Genomic DNA, 8,239 nt, shown 5'->3' with positions numbered 1-8,239 from the left:
AAGAGTGAGAAACAAGTCTAAGTGTCCTCTCTTTAAATTGAACTGCATTATTTTTACATTTCCCTTTGATTTGGCCTACAGTGTTTGAGACAACAAGAAGGTTTGTCTGGATTGATGGTTGATTCCCCCTCCTCTTCCATCTGACTCAGACTGGTACTAGTCAACGCGTGGGTTATTAAGAGCCCAAATGAATGTCAGAGGTATACACCTGAGTGATGCAGGAAGAAATATCTTTTTTGCAATACAATAAGCAGATTTTTCCACATAGGTGAAGGAAAAAATGAAAAATACTTATACCACAGCACAAATTATAATCTCTGGTCCTGTAAAAACATCGAACCTCAGTGTCAGCAGCTGCTTTCCTTTTTTCTTCTTTCAGCTAAGGCACTCAGTGAGGCAGAGTGAAAGAAGGAGCATTATGAGGATACTGAAAACACCCCATTTTCAGGATTTATACTGAAACCTGCATAGTAAGTTGTCTGAGGTATGTATATCAACAATTAACAGTTCCAGAAAGAACAGGCCTTGTTAAACTTTGAAATAAAAAAAATACACTCTGATTAAAGACAGCCCTGTTTGCCCTGCAAGTTATTGCTAGAAAAATCTGTCTACAAAATAAGCTTTGAAAATCTTGTGAAACATGGTTTAATTTACAACAGAGAAACTGACAGCTTGGTGTAACAGCAAGTGCTGGCGCTGTGCCATGTGATAAATCACTTGGACTCAACAAGACCACTTCACCTCCATGTCATTTCTCAACAAACAGGAGCCTGACATCAGGCCAGCACAACACAGTAGGGCAGGTACAAATGTACAGTAGGTGCTTTTTTAATGCCACCTTCTTGTATTACAGAACAGACTTTATGGACCTTGTGTTGACATCCAGAAACAAACCTGAAAAAAAAAAACCCCACACAACACCTTCCACCCCACTAACTCAAAGAAAGTGAATGTTACTTTCTTCATCAGCTTGACAAGATTATAAGCCATCTCCAATGCACTGCATTTAATTAGCTGTTGTCATTGTTATTTATGGTTAGGCAGACCTTTTTTCAGTTTTCAGATTTAAAAATAGCAAAAGTAGGAACAACTATTTTTGTGAGCCTGTCCAAAAAAAAGAACCTCAAGGGAACTCTGAGATGAAGAAACATCATAAATGTGACTGAACTCTGGTTTAGGTCTTGTTAAGTGAAGGGCCTCTTTCTAAGTAATAATTGTCCGGGAATCTTGCAGATTAGAACGTTCCTAGGAGATCAAGAGGGCTATATTTGTTTCAGGCATAATATGGTTTTGTCTGCTGAAGAATAATAGAGAAGTGGATGAGGACAGCCATAGCCTCCTCTAGAAATCAAACAAAAAAATGTCTCACACATCTTATGCAGGAACAGTTACTTCTCCATTTGTTCCCCTGCCTGCCATGACTTGTCCCCTTCTCTCCAGGTTTACTTCCTCCAGTATCATCTTACTTCTGTATTTTTGTTCCCTCTTTGTGTGTGTCCATCTTTCCCTCTCTTTACAAAACTTCTCCTGCCCCCATAACACCTCTGTCATCATCACGAGTGCCACCATTTGGGACAAATCCAGTGATTTGTCATGAAGCAAGACTAGTGCCTACTGAAGGGAGGAAGTATTTCAACCAGTCACAGTTGCACATGGTTCTTCATATTCATATTTACAAGGTTTATTCATTCACTTACAAGCAGTCTGAACAGTTTTAGATGTGCAAGCCACATCATATGCGTGCACAACCAACTCAGAAAACCTTTTGGGTGAAAGCTCCATCTTTCCTGCCTTGCTCCAATACCTTACTCTCATCCCCTATTGTTCATTTGCATACAACATTTACAGTTCAGTTCTGTGAAGCATCAGGCCCTTACCTCCACCCCTACTCAGCAAGGTAGCTCAAAACCAAGCACAGACTTCCACGTGATTTAAACACATGCTTCTTTGCTTTGAACCTTGCTTCATCACCTAAGACATCCTGCAGGATGCAGCCAAGTGGTATGAGTTGTCAAAATAGGGCCCTAGACTGAAATCTCTTGGGAGGCAGTGCTTTTATTTTGCTATAAAACACCATGCATATTTAATAGCCTACATTAAAAAAAAAAAAAAAAAGTCTTAAAATAACAGAAGAACTTCTGTTGAAATTCTGGCCACACTTAAATTTTTTGCCTGCTGACTTTATGTGGAATGAAGGCTACAGACAATGGAAGGAATGAAGAAATTCAAAGAAAATTAAACATAAAGGAATAAGCTATCTGAAACACTACAGCTTGCAACCACAAATGGTTATTGTGCCAGAAAGCGGGGAGGAATTATAAGAATGCAAGGTAAAATAGAAATGGAGTCTTTCATCTCTATTCTCTGCCACTGCTGCAGCATCCTGCATAGAAATGCTTTTGAGGACATATATACATGAGATGGAAAATGGGAGGAGAAGTAAAGAAAAATAGAGATACACAGCTGAGCTTTACTGGACAAATTATCAATACAGAAGCAAGCAAAGAGCACACTGACTAAATAAGCTAATCAAAAGGGACTGAATGGATTGTGGAGGGGTTTTTTTGGTGTTTTTTTTTTTTTTTTAGAAATACATCAAGGTAGAAAGTAATAGTGGCAACTAATGACATAAATGATTAATGTTTTTATTTGTATTATAGTGGCATTCTATGACACCAACTGAGATCTGGGCTGCACTGTAAAAACACATTATATGACTCAATCTCTTTCACAAAGAGCTTAATGATGACCTAAAATTTGCACATAAAGTAAGCTCATATTTTTGAATTAGTCACTGGCAAAAGAAAGAAAGACTGTAAGACTGGACAATTAAAGAGAAGGAAAATCCTTTTAAAAGTTGTTATTAATGCAAAGCAATTGAAAGAATACTTGGAAAGCCTGAATGCATATAAAAAGTCTGACTGCTAAGAGAATTTTAACGAGCATGTTTTCAATATCTGTAATGAAACTGGCTTCATTTTTAGTACAAAGAGAATATACTAAAAAGTGGAAGGATTATTGGGGAAAAGGACTGCAGTATAGAATTTAAAGCAAATCAGATAAAATGGTTATTTTCATAATCACATCATATCAATGTAAATTCTACCTTTTCTAAAGTAACAGGGCAAATTTTGAAGTGAACCTGCAATGAGAAAAACAAAACTGATCCCAATATTTTTTGAAGAAAGCTCAAAAAAGATTTTTAACATTTTTTCATCCCTTTTTTAATATTAGTAATTCACATTCTATCTGTGAAGGCACTGATAACGTTAAAACAGATTAAATCATATCCAGAGAGATCAGAGAATGAAAATGAACAAACCAGAAGAGAGGAGAATTTTATTCAGTCTGTTGAGAATGCATCCCCTTCAGAATTATTTAACTTCAGTTTATTTTGGGGGGAGCATACTGTGGAGGAGGAGGAAAATTTATATCAGATACCTACCAGCTATTTGAAAAAAAAAGTCAGAGTACTAATACACCACTAAAGTTCTTCAACAGGAAGGGAGGAAAAACTCAAGGTGATAATCCTGACATTCCCATAGCGAGGGGAAATCCATTCTTCTCCCTAGAGCTTTGATTCTTCTTAACGAACAGCGCTACTGAATCAGCTCATCCTGTGCTGTGAATAAAAGGGCTAAGGATGCTCAGCAACACGCTAAGCAGGTAAACTGCATAATCTCACAATTCCTTGTTTCTTTGGTTTCAGGACTTCTTGAATGATGGGTATCTCTTTGCTTTTACTTCCATGTACACTTTTACATACAACACAAGAGCATGAGGAAATAAACAAGCTGGCAGCAGAATGAAGTGGGAGGCACCCTCTATGTTGAGCTGTGGAGTGAAAATTAGTTTCTCTCAACAGCAAGATGGGAAGAATATCTACGTGATGACTGGAACTGGATTATGCAGTTCAGATCTGGTGGTCATTTTCAAAAAATCAAAGCAGGCAATGGCAGGGAGAGTTGTCATAAAATTCTGGCTAATAGTCCAGTTGCTCTGGACGTCTCCCTTCTTCCCTCCTCACCCATATCAGCATAGTGCAGTAGTGCGTCTACATGGGAGCTGTTAGATTCAGATAACCATAGCATATCACTCTGATCACAGTTCCTTGCAAAGCTGGGATGCCACTCACATACAGATGGCTTTTCCTCTGCCAGCACCATGGCTTCTGTGGCACAGATACACCAGTGAAAATTGCAGTGCTTTTTCTGACACTCTCATAAGTCAGCTTATTGTCCAGGCAAAAGTAGGGACTCATTTAGAGGCTGCCTCTTTCCTTCTCTGAAAGAACTAATAATGTCACTTTTATCCACAGATATGAATCCCTGTATTTTAAAAATTTTCTAAGTGGCCAAAAGCTACAAGGTTTTGGTCCCTGATCACAACTAGAACTGTATTAAGGAAAAGATCACAAACATTTTCTTTTTAGTTAGTAGAAAAATCTATTTTATAATGTACAAATACTCCAGCAGTAATTGAAGATTGCATCCTGTCACTTATAAATTGTGTTAAACTTTGTAACAGTTTTGGTTTTCCTGCTTATTATGATGGCATGATATTTAGTAGCTGAAATGGAAAAAAAAGGTGTTGACATGTAGCTTGTTCATGTTGTCTCCTGAAAATATCAGGATCACCTACTGGTGTATACTGGTCCCAAATACTGAGTGATGGGGGTTGCTACATGGGATTGCCGCTGGCTTGCCTAATGCCAACAGGAGGGTTGTCACTTACCTGTTGTGAATTAAATTCAGGAAGGCAACCTCGAAAAATGTCTAAGGGAGCCTACATTCTGATTTCAAAAATTGCTTCCTGAGAGTCAATGAGCTAATTACTGCTTGCCAAGGTAGGGTGAGAACCTGCAGCACATCTCTTCTCCCTGGTGCCAGCTAATGCACAAAGGGATCCCAGGATTGCTGCAAGCTGGCTTCCCTTTCCCACAGCCTCACATCCACCAGGAGGTAAGGACACATCTATAACTAGTTACACTGGAATAAATGACTCTTGCAGGTTTATACTCAAACCTTCCCTGTAGGATGAACTCTGTGTCTATCCACACCTTCAGACCTTGGACACTCAGGCCTTTTATACAAGTTCTAAGAGTGGTGATAATCCATAATCAGCTGTGATGGGTTAAAGCTCAGGAGTCCTACAAAATACAGAGGAAGGGCTTCACACTTGGGAATGCATGTAAGGCCACTGCCTTAACTAGCTGATGGATGGTGCATATGCATCCCCTGGGTGGGGACATGCCATAGATGTAGCTGTTCTCTCTATTCAGTGCCGTGTTACTGGAGGGACAGAGACACATCCCTCCAGCTGGCATCACTCTGGATCAGATGCCTAAAAGATATCTGTCAGACATCCCAAGGAAGGTCACTATTGCCTTTCATATCTGTTAATTGCACTGTGTATCTATCTACCTGCATAATGGAACCCTTTCATCCTCTTGTCTGTATGACTCTGGAGATATCAAATTAACTTTTGAATATGGGATTTTGGATCTTCACTCATCTATAGGTATTTTTTAAAATGTTGTCAAGGGACAGTGCACTAAATAGTCTGAAACCTCAATAAGAGGTAGACAACATTTACAGTGCATGGAGGAGAAAGAGGAGAAAATTGCAGCTTTGGTCTAAAAAAGAGCCCAACACAGATGTCTCTAGGCCTTTGATTTTTCTTAAACATGAGGATCAACATCTATAAAGCTGAAAAGGTGGTTTGGGAGGAAATGAAATGGAGATGGAGTGGAAGTCAGGGAGCAGTGTCACATGTAACTGTGCTGTGGAAGCAAAGTGGAAGAATTCAGAAATCAAATAGCAAAGACAGAACTATCCAAAATCCTAGAAAATAATCCATATTTTAAGCACAGATTCAAACCTAGGAAAACTAAGTAATTTAATAAAAAAAGAAGGAAATTGACATTTTTTTCTCTTTATCCTTTAAATAACTGAAAAAGCACCATAGCAAGGCTAAGACTCCTTGTAGAACTTAAATCAAGGGCTGTAAATTGGTGGTGTGACAGCAGTAATACACTTTATTTCACTGATTATCCTCGCACAAGTATCTTGGTCAGGTAATTAATTCACGTGATGAACACTTGACCCAAATTTTTAGGGGTAATCCACTTGGTAATCTTCTAAATACTTGTAGGCAGAAATTTGTAGCAGGGATTTCAATACCTGTACTTCTTTAGTAGTAAGCTGAAATGTTCTGGCCACACTAATCCTCATTAATAAGAAAGCATTTTATAGTGAGACCCACACTGGCAGCGTGTATGTTCCAGGTGAGTGCACTTTAAGCCCATTTTCTTAACATATTTCTTCTTCACTCCCCATAATATGCACTGTTATTTTTACTGGCATTTTTAGCTAACTCCAATTTCATCCCTTATGCTATGTCCTTCTGCATCAAGACTACACAGAGTAAGTGGGATTAATCTGCTTTGAACAAGGCATGTGAAAGTTGGACATCTGGTTCTGAGCTAGGCCTTCTGTGAGTCCTCAATGGGCAGCACAGAAAAAATGGCATCTCCAAGGGATGATTCATCTCACTGGAAGAGCACCATGAGGTCAGTCTGATGACTCATTCCCTGGAGATACTTATTTGTCTCTGATGATTGCAAAAAAAGCCCAGAATGGTCAGCTCGGAGTTGGACACATGACCTAGTTCATGACAGAGGAATGCCACATGGTATTTTAAAAACACTGTAATATTTATGTCAAAAGGCCCCACAGTTGCAGCATTACACTAGACTTTTGGATCCCTACTGCAGAACAGTAGAAGTGTTTTCTTGCCACTCTGCAGAATTTAATAGACCACACACATATTTTGGACATCTCGTATTTTCAAATTCTTCTTCATAAAGCAAATGACATATTGTAACAGATTATACAGGGCTGTGAGAAAACAATGGAAAAGAATGCATGAAAAACATTCCTCAGATCAACTCAAATACAGGAAAATTCTTGAAAAAGGGAAGCTCATTTCACAGTCTCCATGTTTAACAATCTTAGGCATATATATGTGTAAAGCAAAAACATCATCCATCTGTTCATAGCAAGTTTGCAGAGAATTTTAATAAGACATATTAATGCTAATAATGGCCAATGTTTATGAAGTTTATAAAATAACCAATGTGGTGCATCTGTAAAGCTCATAAAATTTGTTCTTATAAAATCCATAGAGTGTAACACCTTTCCCTGAGCCTGATTTTTGCTGACCTTGTCCTCCTAGGCCAGATGTGTCAGAAACTCTCTTCTTCTGGGCATTGCCGTGACAGTGGCACTCTGAAACTCATGTTTTGAAGCCAGACCTATTTCTGGTTTTGTAAGTTCAGCATTCAGCACATTACAGGAACAAACCAGATAGCCAAAACTGCAAGTTTCCACCTGAAACTACAGGGATCTCTGTTTCCAAGTGACAGATGTTCTACAACAGTTGGTGACAAACGGGCTAATTTAGACTGATTTAACTAAAGTTCAGCCTGCTGACAATGGGGGATTTTTTTTTTAAATGCAGATGAAGAAGGGATTTCAGAATGCTGGCTGTTGCACACAAAACTACAGAGGCCCTGGTGTGAACTAAACAGCACGGCCATGCATGGTGCCTGTGTCTCTGCTTATCACACTGCTTTTTAGTTGCTGAGATGGAAGACATGGCCTAGCAAATTACCAAAGGAATTAACTCTGGTCTTTACAGTTTACTCACTGAACATATATTCTCAGAAATCAAATGCCCTTGTCCCAGAATCTTTCTTCCTAAGTTCAGAAATCTAGGCTCTTATATTAGAACAACAGGTGCCTTGGGGTGAACTGGTCTTCTGAGATGCTGAGCTTTCCATTACATATCCAGGAAGTTCCCAGCGACTGCTCTCCTAACCCTGGCAAGTCTCTGCCTTCAGCCTAACTTCTGAAGTATAATCACTGAAGGACCAGAAAAATATCACAGAAAAGCCTTTAGAGCTTTTTTTTTAATGTAAAGATTAGAGGTGTCATTCAGAAATTACAATGTAACAACTGCATTGTCTTCTCTCTGGTAAATTGTCTTGATTTTTGTTTTTAACTTGCATATGAGAGCTGGCTTCAGGCTCCACCCTTCTGAGTATCATAAAGCCTCTTGCTTGAGTAGCTATGAGTAGACATGTTAAAAACCAGCAACAATGAAATTAGTTTTCTTTCTCCTCTCTCCTCTCCTCTCCTCTCCTCTCCTCTCCTCTCCCTTCCCTTGTCCTCTCTTC

At 38.9% G+C, this 8,239-nt stretch overlaps 1 protein-coding gene across 1 annotated transcript in view; it reads right to left on the bottom strand.

The window, feature by feature from the left end:
• LOC104528134 (ecto-NOX disulfide-thiol exchanger 1) overlaps positions 1 to 8,239 on the bottom strand; it is a gene marked incomplete at its 3' end in the record, with an annotated part of 75,843 nt that overhangs the window by 9,098 nt on the left and 58,506 nt on the right. The gene's annotated exons all lie outside the window — the stretch shown is intronic.

The sequence above is a fragment of the Antrostomus carolinensis genome, unplaced genomic scaffold (assembly GCF_000700745.2).
Source record: "Antrostomus carolinensis isolate BGI_N321 unplaced genomic scaffold, ASM70074v2 scaffold5897, whole genome shotgun sequence".
NCBI lineage: Eukaryota > Metazoa > Chordata > Aves > Caprimulgiformes > Caprimulgidae > Antrostomus > Antrostomus carolinensis.
Note: the sequence above shows the minus strand (reverse complement) of the source record. Positions and strands in the feature narration are given on the sequence as shown.